The 15,418-nt window shown below is 40.3% G+C and overlaps 1 protein-coding gene across 2 annotated transcripts in view; it reads left to right on the forward strand.

The window, feature by feature from the left end:
* The first annotated feature begins 8,080 nt into the window (after positions 1-8,080).
* map3k22 (mitogen-activated protein kinase kinase kinase 22) overlaps positions 8,081-15,418 on the forward strand; it is a 39,258-nt gene continuing 31,920 nt past the window's right edge. For both annotated transcript variants that reach the window (XM_087846173.1, XM_087846174.1), the window contains exon 1: positions 8,081-8,465. The gene's annotated coding sequence lies outside the window, so the exon portion shown is untranslated. The remainder of the gene's footprint in view (positions 8,466-15,418) is intronic.

Raw genomic sequence — 15,418 nt, forward strand, 5'->3', positions numbered from 1 at the left:
GAACATGTCTTAATCGTGTAATATGAACTCAAAATGCACAGGTTTACTGAATATGAAAAGGTTGTGTTGATTTAACTCAGTTGTTTAAGTTTCTACCAAAGCAAAACATTTGTGTGCAACCAGTGTCCACTATTGACTGAAATAAGTCCAACACGTTTTTGTCAGTGCAAAAAGAAGTTACGGTACCTGTATGCTTACACAATATTGTCCCGGGACGGAGAAAAACTTTCTGGTGAAGTTTTGGTTGATTTTGGGTTTTGCTTAACACTAGGTTGATTTTATCAGTGAGGTTTGGATTGTTTTCTTTCTCTAAGAGAGAGAAAGATGGTTTTATGTTTGGACATGTTTCCAACGGGCCCCAGTATCTGTTATTATATGAGTATTTTATTGGTTACGTTTGTCTTTGCTTTTGTTACAGTGCACTGAAATAAGAACATCTGAGAGGAGTGATCCACAGGTGGTGATATTTTGGTATTTTGTGAGTTCCTGATTTAACAAATCAGCTCTTTAATCCAGGCCTGAGAGATTGAACTTTAAAGCGCTATAAAACATGATTACTAGAAACAGTCGCAAAGTATTTTTCTCCATAATTATAATGGGCTCTGGAGAAATTCACTTATATGGGACATTGATCACATGAGAAGTCCTGAGCCTAAAAGGATTGCAGCGAGTCAATCCAGTCCAAAAAAACAAGGAACTGTTTTCCTTTAAAATGATGACGTCATCTTGCTGGTGATGGAGCCTTGATTAGGTTGCGCGTGAGACTCCATTATCAGCAATATCTGGTATGAATGTGTGTGAATGTATGCATGTGACTGGACTGTGATGGACTGACGACTAAATGTTTAAACTGACTTGACACTGAGACAAAAACGGTACCGACTTTAGGATTAGTACATGTCTACAAACAATTCACCCAGCTTGTAAAAGAAGGGTGGATGTTTTGTCTCGCTTTGTTTTGTTTTTGCAGGAGTAGGAGGACAGAGACTAGGGGGGGAGGCTGTAGCTTCACATGAGTGTGAACTGCAGACTTAACCCTTTGGTTGCTAATTTTGAGCTACTGATGTTTCCATCAAGAAAATTGTGTTTTATTAGCTGTGTTTCGATTAATGCAGCACATTATATTGTTGGGAATGTTAAATGCTAAAGTGAAGAGAAGCTTTGATTTCACTCATGACTGAACATGTTATTATTAACCATAGCGGGCCACTGTAAAAAGTCAATCAATTTTGATAGAAAAAGCAAGAAAAACTCTATTGATACCTACACAGCAAATCCAGCATGTCCAAATTAACACTGTCAGATTTGATTTCAACACTTTTAAAGTGTCTATATGGGTCCACACCAGAGAGTGTTAATTTGACTCTTTTTGGAGAGTTGGTACGTTAACTCTGATTTAGTGTTAAACACCAAATCTCTCTGGAGTTGATAATTTGGCACTTGGTGTTAAGAATTTATATATTAACCCTCAAAGAGTATTTTAGTTTAGCTACGTAAGAGTTATCTTCTAATTAATTCTAAGAAGCGGGAATTTTACTGTTCTGAACTTCTAGAAATTTCTTTTGGAAATAAACATTTACTAAAAAGACGCAATGGTTTTTGAAAAACATTTATTCTGAACTGTGCACCACAATTTCAAAACATTTTCTGAAAGATGTAACAGTGTACATGTTCTCACTTTCATTGGAATTTCGTTTATCAAAAGGTCTGACATAGGTGAGCTGGTAAATGCAAATAACAGCATTCTCATCACTTATTTCAATAAATACAAAATACAATATGCATGTCCTTCATTCATCACTTTGTGGAACTTCAACGCACTTCTGCTCTCCCCCATATTCCATCTTCACAAGCATATCCTATGTGGAGATTGAATATAAATTAGTTGACACTAATTAATGGCACAAATAATCCAGTAATCAATTGCAGCACAGTAAAAAAAAAAAAAAAAAAAAAGGAATCCTTTTTGAGCCATTACTTGTGTAAAGTATTTTCCCAAAAGACAAGGACACAGACAACAGGTAATACTGAACTAAATGTAAAACCTCAACCTTTTTCATTTTTACCTAAAACCGTGTGCACAAAACTCTGGAGGGATCTAAGTGCTAACGTAGAACTAAGTCGGGACTTGGGACATCTGGTACTGTTGTTTGCTGGTTTTTTATGGGAGATCGTTTTCAGGCTTGAAGTAGCACCATTATATCAACATTTCACATTCTAGACATTGTTTTAAGTGTATTTGACCAAGAAATTTGACTGAAAATTCACATGCAAGCTTTTTTTCAAGGCTGTGGTATTTGCCCGCAAACAATACCTTTCAGCTAGCTAAAACAGAATATTATGCTATCAGCGAGCAACATGGCTAATGCCTTTCACACAGCTTTGTCTCAACTCCAAAGAGCCACAGAAGTAAAAGCTAATAACAATAATTGAAACAATCTTTGAAAACATGACTTACCAAGCATGGCAAACAACTCAAATATGTAGAGCAAAATGTTTTGAAACGGCTTCACTTCAGCTTCGATTGGAGCCGTGCTGGGGGCGGAGTCTGTGAATTTACTCTATTGGTGTCATAGCCCCTGTAGGAGTTCAGAGTTAAGAGGTCAAGAGTTAATGTTTCCATTGTAACACCTAAAGATTTGAAATGGAAACACTCATTTTTAACACTCGATTTTAACCACTATCATTTTACACCTCAGAGTTACATTAAAAGAATGTGACTCTACTTAGAGTAAAATTAACTCTAAGACTACTAACACCAAAACATTTAACACTTTTGAATTTGCTGTGTATGAATAACAGGGGAATGATAGACTTGTCACATTCAAAATAGAGATATGTAATGACAAACCTTGGTCCACGTCATTTAGGTTCTCCATTGAAATAGTCAATGATTTAGAAAAGTAAGATAGAACCGACAGGGGCATGTGGTGCTGCACAAGAACAAGAGCAAAATAAAGAAAATTATTGTGTTTAGCTTTGATAAATTAAAATTAAAATGTACCATTACACTCCGAGGATCAATATGAAATTCAATATATGCTAATTTTGTATGAAGTACATGGCTGATAACTGTTCTGTCCTGAGCTTTTGTTTTTACAGCGCCCACTTGACCACACCAACAGTTTCTCGCCACCAAAACGGGGTACTTGCAAAGAATAGGGAGGAATATCATCAGAAGTGGGAAAGGTAAGCCCCGATGGGGGTGATAATGTAACACACCCAAAGAAAGATTTTAGGTCTGACCAACCGTCTCAGTCTTGGGCAAAACGATGACAGTCAATAAAATTCTAAAAGATAATTTAGTGACAAAAAATATCAAGAGATAAAAGATAAAACAGTCCAGTGTCCCATTCATGAATCAAATAAAAACACACAGTCCCAAGGCCAGAGCCAGCTATGCCACACGGCCAGTTGCACTCCACATGTTGCCTTTAACAGGGGTAGAAGTTGTCCTTGGAGACCCACTACCCTGCAAGCATATAGCCAGTGATCACTCCAGCCTCTGCAACTATGCTGCCTTTAGGCTGTGGCATATAATAGGCCCTGGCCTGCACAGAGAGACAAAATGACACCTTCAGTATAAAATTCATAGCGCAAAACCCATCCATCCCAAACATATCATATTATCACATTACATACATGCACAGAGAGACAAAATGACACAGCAGTGTTTGTAGTGTGGGCTATAAGTAGACCAGTGTATCAGTGCAATCAAGTACACCTGCCTCTAATTAGTCCAACCGCATTCCAGCCATTGGCTCACCAAAAATGTGACACACACACAAAAAACCACTCCCAACCCAGTGCAACTTCACACAATAATATGGAGCTGAATTAACACAGGCACACTAGTCTACCATGTTACAATAACACCATTAATTTCACGTATGGTCAAATTCTTAAAACTTGACCCCAAACATGAAAAATTCTTCAAACATTTAGAGACAGAGTGGAGTTCTAGATAAACATAATGTAGCAAACCACATAAGGATGGAGCATTGGAATTAATAAGATGGTGAAAAAACACGCAGGAAAAATGTTGATCATGTTGATTATGTTTATTCCAGTGTGCAGAGATTGGCTAATCTGACCAGGAAATGTTATAAATGGATTGTCGGAACAATCAGCGTTAAAATCACCTTTGACAGTCCAGACTAAGATGGCGTTGGACATCTTCAGGGCGGAAAAGGGTTGGTGTGACCAAGGTGTGGTTTGGCTTGTTGTATGTATATTTCATAATGATACAGCTCTGGATGGACCAGTTACCAGGGCATGGAAGGAGGACAGACTCATTAAATGAGGAGAAGGAATTTTCTGGGATTGGAGATCCTCTGGGTGAGTGGTTGACTAAAAGCCTGAATAAAATAAAAGATATTTTTTTTGTTATTGATTGGTAATAGATTGATAATTGGCCATATTCACAGTTGTATTGACTTGTAGTGGACGTAGTCTACTTCATGTTTAAGTACTCTAATTAACAGATTGAAAATAGTGACATTAAAAGAAGAACATGCAGCGCCACGCTGTCAAATGCCAGTGCCGGTGGGGCTCAGTGATGGATCAGGTGAGCTTCATGGCTGAATTAAAACATAGATGCCCCTGATGTGGTTAGTAAGGGATAAAAAGGGTGTGTTTTACTGTTATTTTAGCATCAGCATTATTGTTACATCAGAATCATATAACAAGCATTGCATTGAACATTTATTGAAGCTATTGACATATTAACATTTGTATTACAGTGATTGTTATAACCCCATGTTAATATTCTATTTACAGGTGTCAAAAGTAGTCAACAAGTTCATGTTGAAGTGAAGTTCATAATAATACAGGTTTTGTTTGTAGACGATTGTGAAGACGCAGGCTCTGGGCGGAGCCAGGTGTTGAACAGATCTAACATGACAATTAAATTGATTTCATTCCCTAACACAGAATAACAAGACTGGAGCAACGACACTGGATAGGAGAAAGTCTGATACTTTCTAAGATATGAGGTCACTAACCTTTTTTTTTAAATTTTCTAGCTTAATTGAATGGACACATGTTAGAATTAGAAATGGCTAATTTGTTTTTTATGTCTTTTATTAGAATGAGTGGTTTTAATCATTTTTATATATATCTTGCAAATGTGCTTATAATGAGTTGGCACTCGGTCTTTTGAAGGTCATAAGCTTCGTTCGGCGATAGTCCGGACTGATAAAGTGTAAGAAATGCCTTGAGTGCAGCAGGCTAAATGCAAACACGCTTACACACACATACACTAAATTAGGATAAGTCCTTGGGACATTCTGAATATTCTAAACAAATTCTGAATCACCAAAAGATCAGTAGACAGCAACATTAGATTGTTAGAGCTGGGAAGAGAGGTGTTTTGGTTTTCTGTCTCTTACAGAGAAAGGAACAGACACCAGACGAGGTCACAGATATACGAGGATCCTTGGCAGCAGAGACAGTTACGGTGACTGCGGAAACATCAACTGGGTTCAAGTGTCATGGCATTTTGGGCTCCAGTTAGTCACCTAAAAAGGATGGATAAAATAAACACAGCAATAACCACGAAGGGGTTGACGGAAATCCAGGAACACCACACCAACGACGTTCGAGAGGCTGTTGGTCATAAGGAGAACACCTTTCTGTTCCTTTTCCTGGGGAACACAGCTGTGATCCAAGAATACACAGATCATTGTTTGAAATCGGGGCAGAATAATCCCCTGATCTGTGCAACGACTGAAGGGTTGTCTAACCCCTGAGGTTGAAGGAAACAAGAGCGGAGGATACCCGACTGGAAGACACTGGTGCCTACAGCCATAAAATAAAGGTTAAAAGCTCCTCGGACAGAGGTTCTAGTCTGAGTACGTTTGGAGGGTATAAGGTAGCACCGAAATTAAGCTGTGGGAGAACTGGGGAGTGATGGGAGTATCATCTGTACCTACTGTTGTTGTTGTAATAAAAGTTTTTCTTGCATCTGAACTGCGTAAACACAGAGGTCATCTCACATATGGTTCACCCAACAGGGGGACAAAAGGCCTCAGGAGTAAGGAGAAATGAACCCGGCAACACTGGATTGCAGGGTGTAAGTGAGCTCTTTATGTCTAAAGAGCTCATCAGGGGGAATTGTGGGATTATGATATTATTTTATGCCATGTTAGACCCCTAATTAAAGATTGTGAATTATTATGTAGTTTCAGTTTGCATTATGCTCCTGAACTAGAAGAAGGTGATAATTATTACATTTGGTAAACTGATTTGCATTACATTAGACTGCTGATTTATTGTGAATGAATGATATTGTTTTATGATGCATTATACTGCTGAGTTATAAGAAATACTGTTCACAGAAAGTCATCGTCTCATTTGTCTGATTAGAAGAGAACAGAGCATACTGCCCCATTTCATCAGGAGCAGATAAACAGGGAGCCAAGGTCGTAGCTTAGGCGCTGTGTGAGAAAGAATGTTTAGGCTCTGATGATTAGGTGGGGGCCACTAGAGGCTATAAGAGTTTGATCAATGCTCCACCATTTTGAGATCTGATGCTGTCTGTGTATGGTGTCCATCTCCCACGCGTGTGTTCATTAAATCATCGTTTGACTTGACCCGGCCGGACCAGTGTTGTTATTTTGGTTTTCCTCTTGTATCCATTCCCAATATTTGAATCCGTAACAGTGTGCTCCTATTAGCTGACATGCAGGGAAAAGATACAGATTATTATCCATGCTAATAGTAAAATAGTATCACAGTGTTTGCAGATGTAATGGACATCTTACTGACATATTTGAATATTTATTTGAACCACGTTCATGCACCTCTTAAGCCTGCTGCAGATCCAGTGAAATTGTGGCCATTTAGAGAGGCTTCAGTAATGTAGGCAAGTGTTCGGGCTCTTTATCTGACAATTTAAAGCGCTCAAATGGAGCTATGATGACAGTCAACAGGCACTGTCAACCCACTGAGATCAAGTGAGAGGAGTTAGAAACACTTCAGCTGCACTGATGAAGCAGGCATGTGTGGAGAACTGATCACTGCCCCACCACCACCAAAAACCCCCAGAAAAACCAAAACTTTGCCAGATTGATGTGCAGCATGATATGAAAATTTGACATATATCTAATCAGACTCATGCTTGCTCATCTTGCATAACCTTTAAAGTGGCAATCCTCAACCCATCAACAGCTGTGTCACGATTTTTGTCCTTTCTACCGCATGCTATGTATCGACATACGGATACAATTAAAATCACACACTGTAGTTAAATAAAGGAAACAAACAGGAGGGGGAAAAAGCATAAATACTTCCCCCAAAAAACAATGACATTTGGATTTTAGCTCGTCTTCCTTTGGATGGGATGGTTGACTGGGTACATGAAGTTTGTCCAATCTGATTGTGCCTAATGCCAACTTCATAACCTGCTGTGTCCACCATATTGCTCACTACATGTAAATGTATGAATCAATACCAAGGCTGGTATTGGTATCTGACTCAGTAGGATTGATACTTTGTTTCTATCTTCTAAGTTCAGCATGTAGCTTTAATTATGTCACAGTTATAGCGCAACAACACACAGCAACAGAAGAGGACCCACAATGCTTTAGAGACAGGCAAAATTTAAAAAATGTGTAAAATTCAGTGTTTTAGTGGTCATTAAAAATGTCACAATTTGCAAATTGATGATGATTAATCTCACAAGTCATGACACACTGCCCTCCCCTACACAAGCTGGTTTTATACGTTAAGTTGGTATCAGATCAATACCAAAAACTTGCAGTATCTCCCAGCATTAATGTACGGAGGTCAGCTGCCTTTATAAGTTAAAAGTATTGACATTGCTATCATCACTGCTGCCCCATGTGTTTACTTGGCATTGGATCGATAGCGGTATTTGCAGTATAGCACAGCACCTCCGTCCACCTGAACTTTTCGACACAGAGCGTAGGAGCACCGGACAATATGTATTTGCCCCTGATGTCCACGGTGTGGCGGTACTCTCTGAGGTTTCAAGCCGCTGCCGTGGAAACGCACCACCGGACAGCGTCACCACTTCCTGGAGCTCACGTTGTTGCTGACATCAGAGGCGCAGCTCCGGGGTGAAACTCGGCTCTCTCGCTCCTCTCCGTAGTGTGTGTTGAGACAAGCAAAGCGCAGGGCGAAGAAGAAGAAGAAAAAAAAACTTTACTCTGAAACACATCGGCCACTGCAGGTTATTCCCCTCTGTCCACTCCACTCTGGATTTATGCACCTCTGAAAGAAGAATAAGAATATCTTTGCGCCTGAGTGCAGCTTGTTCTTGTTGTTATTTCTGCGCTTAGTCCAGAGCGCAGTTTCCGGATATCAGCTCACTGTTTTTGGAAGATTTTCTCCGCATCTGTTAGGATTTTTCCGCTCTTCTGTGATAACTTACAGCCCACAATCAGTTCATTTTCAAAAATCCTGCAGCCGCAACTGGATCATGGGCACACACAGATAACAAGGTAAGAACCACTGTGGGGTTTTCCCCCTTATTTGGGAGCACCGCTTGTTACTATTATTTCTCATTTATAGGAAATAAAACTCCACGACAGTACAGTAGACTTGCAGATATTAATTATGTTATTATAGGTTCTTTTTAAGTGAGTGCTCGTAACACAAATCACGTGCAGTGCATTTACAGGTAGGCCTTCCTGCAAGTGGAAAGTGTTAGTTGGAGAGCCTCCAGGTGATTTCAGTGCGGCTGTTATGTTGCTGAATTTGGATTTGGACAAGGAAAGAGACACAATAAAGTTTTAAAGACACAACAAACTGTTTCTGTTGCAACAAAAAGAAAATAGTGGGGAGGGGGGAAGTTTGCTTTTTGCTTAGTGGTCGTTTCCAGTGCACAGCACTGGATTGAGCAACGTCTGAGGACATAAATTGCATGTCTTTAGATGTGACTGATTGCTGGAAAGTCAGTGCCATCATATGTGATTGTAGAGTCATTCATAGTGTCCTTCCTCTCTCTCTCTCTCTCTCTCTCTGCTGTCAGTTTTCCAGTCCTCTGTGATTCACTGTGGTTACTTTAGCTGGTGTTTTTCTTGAAAAGAGGAAACCTCTGTGTTCTTGTCCTGAAAAGTCCTTCGTGTGTTACTTTTTTTTGTTTCCTGTCCTTTTGTTTTCGGTTTCCAAGAGATTTTTCTGCCTTCCTGAGGCGGTGAGAAAGCGACGAGGATGCAGGTGAGCTTCATCCAGAGATGGCAGGTCTCTGAGATGATGCGCTAAATTAGATCTTAATGAGGCCACCGTCTTCATCAAATCAAATCAATTGGAAGTGCACTCGCGAGAAGGAGCCTGAGCGGCACCCTGATGGATGAGTTCATCATCGCCGTGGCGTGCCCTGGAGCTCAGGAATAGCCTTAAAGTGAGAGTCAAACTGTCAAGTGGAAACCACCCACAGATATGGCTGGCGTGCCTCTAGCAAAACAAACCACTGTGCTGATAAGAGGACAGAATCCCACAGTGAATGGTGCCAGACACAAACGTGCTGGGTTATTAATTGCATTTTGATGGGACTAATGAGGACAAAGGTCAGGGAGGGGGAAAAAACAGGTGAAAGTCTGTTAAGCAGAGTTTCACAGCGTCTCATTTTAATCTGAAAAACCTTTGAGAACTGCATGGGAGTATGTCATGTGCAACAGAGTTTGCTCATGCAGATTGTATTATTATTATTAATATTAAGACCCCCCCCCCCCCCCCCCCCCCCCCCCCCGCAGTTGACTTATGAGAAAGTTATGTTCACTCCTTTTAACATCATGGTGTCACCTCTTAGTGTCACACGGGAGGCTTTGCCGGTCATTAGTTCAGCATCACGGCCTCCTTTACCTCACGCTGTCCGCTCCACGATGGCCATAAACCCGTGCTGTCATATGCTGAATTCACAGGAGCTTCACTGCTTTCCAGATGCCCACTGAGGAAAAGCTGGCCTTTCAAAGGTTACTGTGAGAGAGATGACAGAGTACAGAGAGATGGGAGGATTGGTTTCTCTTGAATCCTTGTTTTCTTTTAATATATTTTTTTATATTGCTTGATTACCAGCTGTGATAATATGGCTGCTGTTGTTTTCACCGAGTGAGCGTGAGTGTTCATGCATGTGCTATCGAGGCAATGTTGTCCCAGTGGCACCGAGTGTGGCGAGAACCTACTAGAGCAAAATGGCCTGTCAGGGATTTATTGGTATTTTCTCAGGTGTTTCTAATAAGACAACTTTTCCCTTTGCAGACCATAATGCAGAAACTGATGCTTGTCGTGACAATCACATACAGCAGAGCTGCTCAGAATCCTGTGTCAGCAATACTCTGCAGTAGGGCTGTTTGATATAACGATATATATCGGATGACGATGTAAAAACGTCTATCGTTTGTTTCGTGGTGTCGCAAAAGAAACTGTTTACAGTAATATTTTTTTCATCGTTTTGATGGTCACTGTAGTGGCTATATTAATTTCTTAAAGTTTTCTCTTTCTCTTATATTTAATATAACCACACTACAGACGGACAAGCGCCTGTTTTTATGCGTTGTCGTTAGCAACAACGACGGTAAAACCCTCGCGTGTCCGCTTGTTTATGTTCCACATAAACCTTTCACAATAAAGCTCAAGATCCTGTTGAGACTTTTCAAAATAAACTGAATCACGTGAAAGAGTATGCAGAATATTTACGGATGAAAAGCAAAAAAGAGCCGTCAGGTGCTAAAAAATACACCTTACTCAAACGTTAGAACAGGCTTTTCCCCGCAGCACACTGTGTAATAAATACTCACAAAGAAACAGCGGCTGTTACAACTTATGTCTAAAATGTATAGTTTCATGCATCGGTTAAAACACTTGACTCCAGGTACATGACGCCCAGCTGGAAACGCTTCAAGCAAGTCGAGCTGCCCGAGATTCACAGAATTTACAGAAAATGTTAAATTTTTGTGATTTATATCGTTATCGGACGATAGATGTCTTATATCGGGATATGAGATTTTGGTCATATCGCACAGCCCTACTCTGCAGTGAGTCCTGCAGCACATGTTGCAGAGTAGCGTCATAGCTGAGCAGACAGTGCAAAGTCAAACTGTCTTCCTGGTGAATCGCAATCTAGTTTGTGAAGTGCAGTGCTGCAAAGTTAATAGACAATAACTCCATTATTTGTTCCTATTTCTATACAACTCTTTTATACTGTATGTACAGTACTGTGCAAAAATCTTGAGCTACCCCTAATTTCTTGATATTTTGCAATGAAAGTGCAGCGGGGGCAGCAATCTATTAAAATGCGCAAACATATGCAAAAAAAGTACTGTAAATAGTCACTGTTGTACCTGTGTCCTGGCCCCCTCTCTACATTTGAGAATACTCTTGACAATTTGAACCAGAGCTTTCAAATTTGGATTCATCACTCCATCACACCTGTTGCCACTGATTTTTCAGTCCAGTTCTTGTGTAACATAGCCTCTCCTCTCTGTTTACCTTCCTTAAGAATGGTTTCTTGACAGCCACTCTTCCAATGAGGCCATTTCTGATGAGGCTTCAGCAAACAGTAGATGGATCTGCTCAAGGTCCAGATGCATCTCTGAGGTCACGCGTCAGGTTCTTTGATGGATTTGTTAAAGACGTGACTTCCCGGTCATGTTCATCTGCTGTAGATTGTTTTTACTTCTGCCGCTTCTTGTTTTGTCCTCTTCTTGTCCAGTTTTGTCAAAAATGTTTAAGAACAAACTGCGCAACATCCTGAATTATGCCAAGTTTTTAGCAAATGACTCGTTTGGAATCACTTTCTTGGTGCCAAAATACTATTTTACGCCTGTCACACTGTGTTATCTTTGGCATTTTATTGTGAATTCAGCTAAAGAAAGGGGAACAGATTATGTTTTTCCAATGTGCTGGTAGTAACAAAGTAACAGAAGATACCATTTTAAAATGTTTTTCTTTACTAAGTTATCTGTTATACTGTATGTATACAGAGTGATTCATTGGTCAGCGTTAAGTGATGTAACAAACAAACAAAATTCTTCAAGTACAAGGACTGGACTGAAAAATCTGTGAAAAAGCACCAATGTCGAAAGAAAAACTTTAAAAGGCCTCCAGAAAGCCTGGAGAACTGTTGCTCAATACCACTTAAAAATTACAAGAAAGCCTTCAAAGTAAAATATAAAGAAATGAGGGTTATTTTGTGCAGCACTGTTTAAATCTATAAACACCAGATGTAAACAGATCAGTTTCAGATGTGTTTCTCAAAAATCTGGTTTGACTACATGAACCAACTGTTGGTTTGGCAGCTTTTATAATATACATTTAAACTTTGAATGTATGAAGTCAGAGTTTGAAGAAGGTTGTAGTCTAAGACATGGATACTGTGTGAAGACTGATGGACCAAAAGAGAAGACAAAGAAAACCTTTTTCAGTTCAGTTAATGGAAAGGAGTGCAGTTTAAAAATGTGGAATTGAGCTTTGGCTATAGTTTTGTTCTTTTGATTTCCGTCATTCTTTAATAGACTCCCCATAAAATCTGAGCTGAGTCCATGTCTGTCAGATTCACTTGAAAGCCAAAATCCTGGCTTTGATGCGCAGAGCAGAGAGAAAGTTTTCAGGAGCACTGCAGTTTTTATTTAAGGCTCATAATAAAAATGTTTAATACCAACACTGTGACTCTTTCTAAAGAAGTTTAAGTGAACTTGTTGGTCATGTTGGTGCTGTGAAGTGTAAGTCACCATGCTCTGCCAGGTCTTTCTAGTAGATTTGTTGAAAGACATCATTCAAAAGTAAAAGACTCATAAAAGCGTTTCAGGCTTTGATGAATCACTCTGAGGTTGAATGAAACAAAGACTGTGTCGTCTGGTGTGACTAAAAAAGGGCTTTGGCCTGATTTCTATGTACTGTATTTGCAAAGTGAAATAAAAGCGACATGGATTTCGCCAACTCTACGGCAAAGCCTGATAGTGGCAGTAACATATTTCCACAGCAGGAACTCGGAAGCAGATCCAAACCAAAGCAGCATATATTCAAATATACAAAGAGATCATGCTTAAGGAAAAATATACAGCCTCAGTGGAAAGATTGACTAAAAATGCTTTAGTGGGTTTGAGACTATTTTCTGTCTTTACCCAGCCAAACCCAGACATCCATGAAAAATCTGTAAATCGACTTCAAGATAACAGTTGTTGCACAGCTCGTGTTAACACGTCATGTTTAAAGAACACAGATTGACGCTGGACAAATACAGGTGTGTAGTGCTTCCTTTGCCACACATTGCTAAGAGTAGCATTACCATTATGCGCTGCTAGTTTGCATAGATAAATTTAAGCCTCTTTTCATTCATCTCGGACACAGTTGCAACATGTTAAGACATGCTCTGTCACGATGTAGCTGCGGGGCAAAAAAATACGACTCTGATCGAATGTAAAGTGAGCCGACGACAAGCAGATATATGGACTATGTGGAAGGACTTAGTCTGGGTCAGCTTACTTTATCTGTGAAAGTGCAGTAAGATCCGGCCGCGCTGCTCCAGAAACCAAGAGGAAGTTGTCCTGATTGAGCTTTGTCTGCACGGCTTGTTTGACTGTAAGGACGATGCTGTCAGCAGCAGCAGAGCCCGAGGCTGCAAGGACAGGGAGCCAGAAAGAGAGCAGAAAGTCTACATACTAGGTCATACATGTTGAGGCTTGTTATATAAAATGCTACACAAGGCAGGTGTCATTCTTTTCCATGTGTAATGGTTTATCCCTATAAACAGAAGGGAGGCCAGTTTGTCGTTTGTTGAGGAGATTGCAAATAAAAATGACTCGGGAGACTCTTGGAACTTAATTATCACTTTGCTTTTGGATTCTTCACTGTCGCACTTATTTAGCCTCTGTGAGCATCAAATGCCCAGAACCGAGACGCTCTTCATGGAGAAACAGCTTGCTGGCAAAGCCGAAACGCTTCCTTTAGTCTTCCTGAACCACAGCTGTTTGACATTCTGTCTCGTGAAATGGGTTTAAGTCCACGAGCTGTCTCTGCATGACTGCCTGTGGGTGGAGAAACACAATGAATCAATGTGCTTGTAACAGCATGCCACCTCGTAACGGAAAATACAGCTTACTTTACAGATCGTACAGATTTCTCTCGGGTGGTGAGTAGGGGTCTGGTGATCCAGGGAGTGGATGCATTGTGGATGGCAGGAGAAACCACTCTTTCTTTTGGCTATTTTTAGCCACTGCTGTGCGGTTGATGATAATGGAGGGCAGATCTACTTATCTCCTAGCTAACAGAGCCATCACTATCAATGAGGAAGATCATCTTACGCTGGAATCTGATTGGTAGCACTGGACTGAGTGAAGATAAAACACTGAGCTCCACTTCATACACCTCTTTAGGTTCTGGTTACACGCCTTTCTCCCAACATTTGTACTTGTCTTCTCAGATTGCCGCAAACAGAAGTGACGAAATGAAAGTTTAAACTTTCAAGCCAGCGTTCGACCCGGTAAACATGCTAAACCTTGATTGGTTCCAGATTTATAAAGCCTGACGTTTGCTTATGTCTCTTTTATACCATTGGAAACTGACAGTGTTAAGAAATTTGGCTTCAGGAAATTGATATAATGTTGACCTTGCATGCTGAAAATGGTATGCTAGCTTTCGGTGGTTAACAGATCATTTTAACCATGCACATCATCTGTTACCTGTTGCGTTACATCAGTTTTCCCCTAGTTGAATGTTCCAAGATGGTGTGATAAAGGGCTGCATGACTTTAGAACAGTGATATTCATTCATACAATGAACATCAATTGGTTCTTCTGGAACAAAGTGAGCCATTGCATAACAACTGAAGTAGAATAAACAAAGATGACGATATCAACGTTGGCTGTTGGCCAGATTTCTATTTTTAAGCTTCGGTGTTTGCCCAGAATTTCGCAATCAGTGCATTCCTATGTAGGTTGAAGGGAAAGCTGTTGGGTTTTGCAGCTTAAATGAAACTTTTAAATGGTTGTGCTGCATAAAATCTGCTTGTTTTGGAAGTCCTTTTTTATAGTGTCGATGTAAACATTTCAGTCTCCATCTTAGTTGCTTAAAATCGTGTGCAATATGAAGCAGTGGGTCTGAATGTGAGACTACAACAGGGGTGGGCAATTCCAAGCCCCGAGGGCCAGTGTCCTGCAGGTTTTAGATCTCACCTTGGGACAACACACCTGAATCACATGATTAGTTCATTACCAGGCCTCTGGAGAACTTCAGGACATGTTGAGGAGCTAATTTAGCCATTTAAATCAGCTGTGTTGGTTCAAGGACACATCTAAAACCTGCAGGGACACCGGCCCTCGAGGCCTGGAGTTGCCCACCCCTGGACTACAAGCTCCTTGGCTGAGCACTTAAGTTAGGCTTAAGTTAGCCACGGATCATTTGGTTTCACACCATGATAATCCTTTGTTTTTTAGTCATATGGTATGACCAAGAT

This window comes from Neolamprologus brichardi, chromosome 9, assembly GCF_056152115.1.
Source record: "Neolamprologus brichardi isolate AB-2024 chromosome 9, ASM5615211v1, whole genome shotgun sequence".
NCBI classification, from domain to species: domain Eukaryota; kingdom Metazoa; phylum Chordata; class Actinopteri; order Cichliformes; family Cichlidae; genus Neolamprologus; species Neolamprologus brichardi.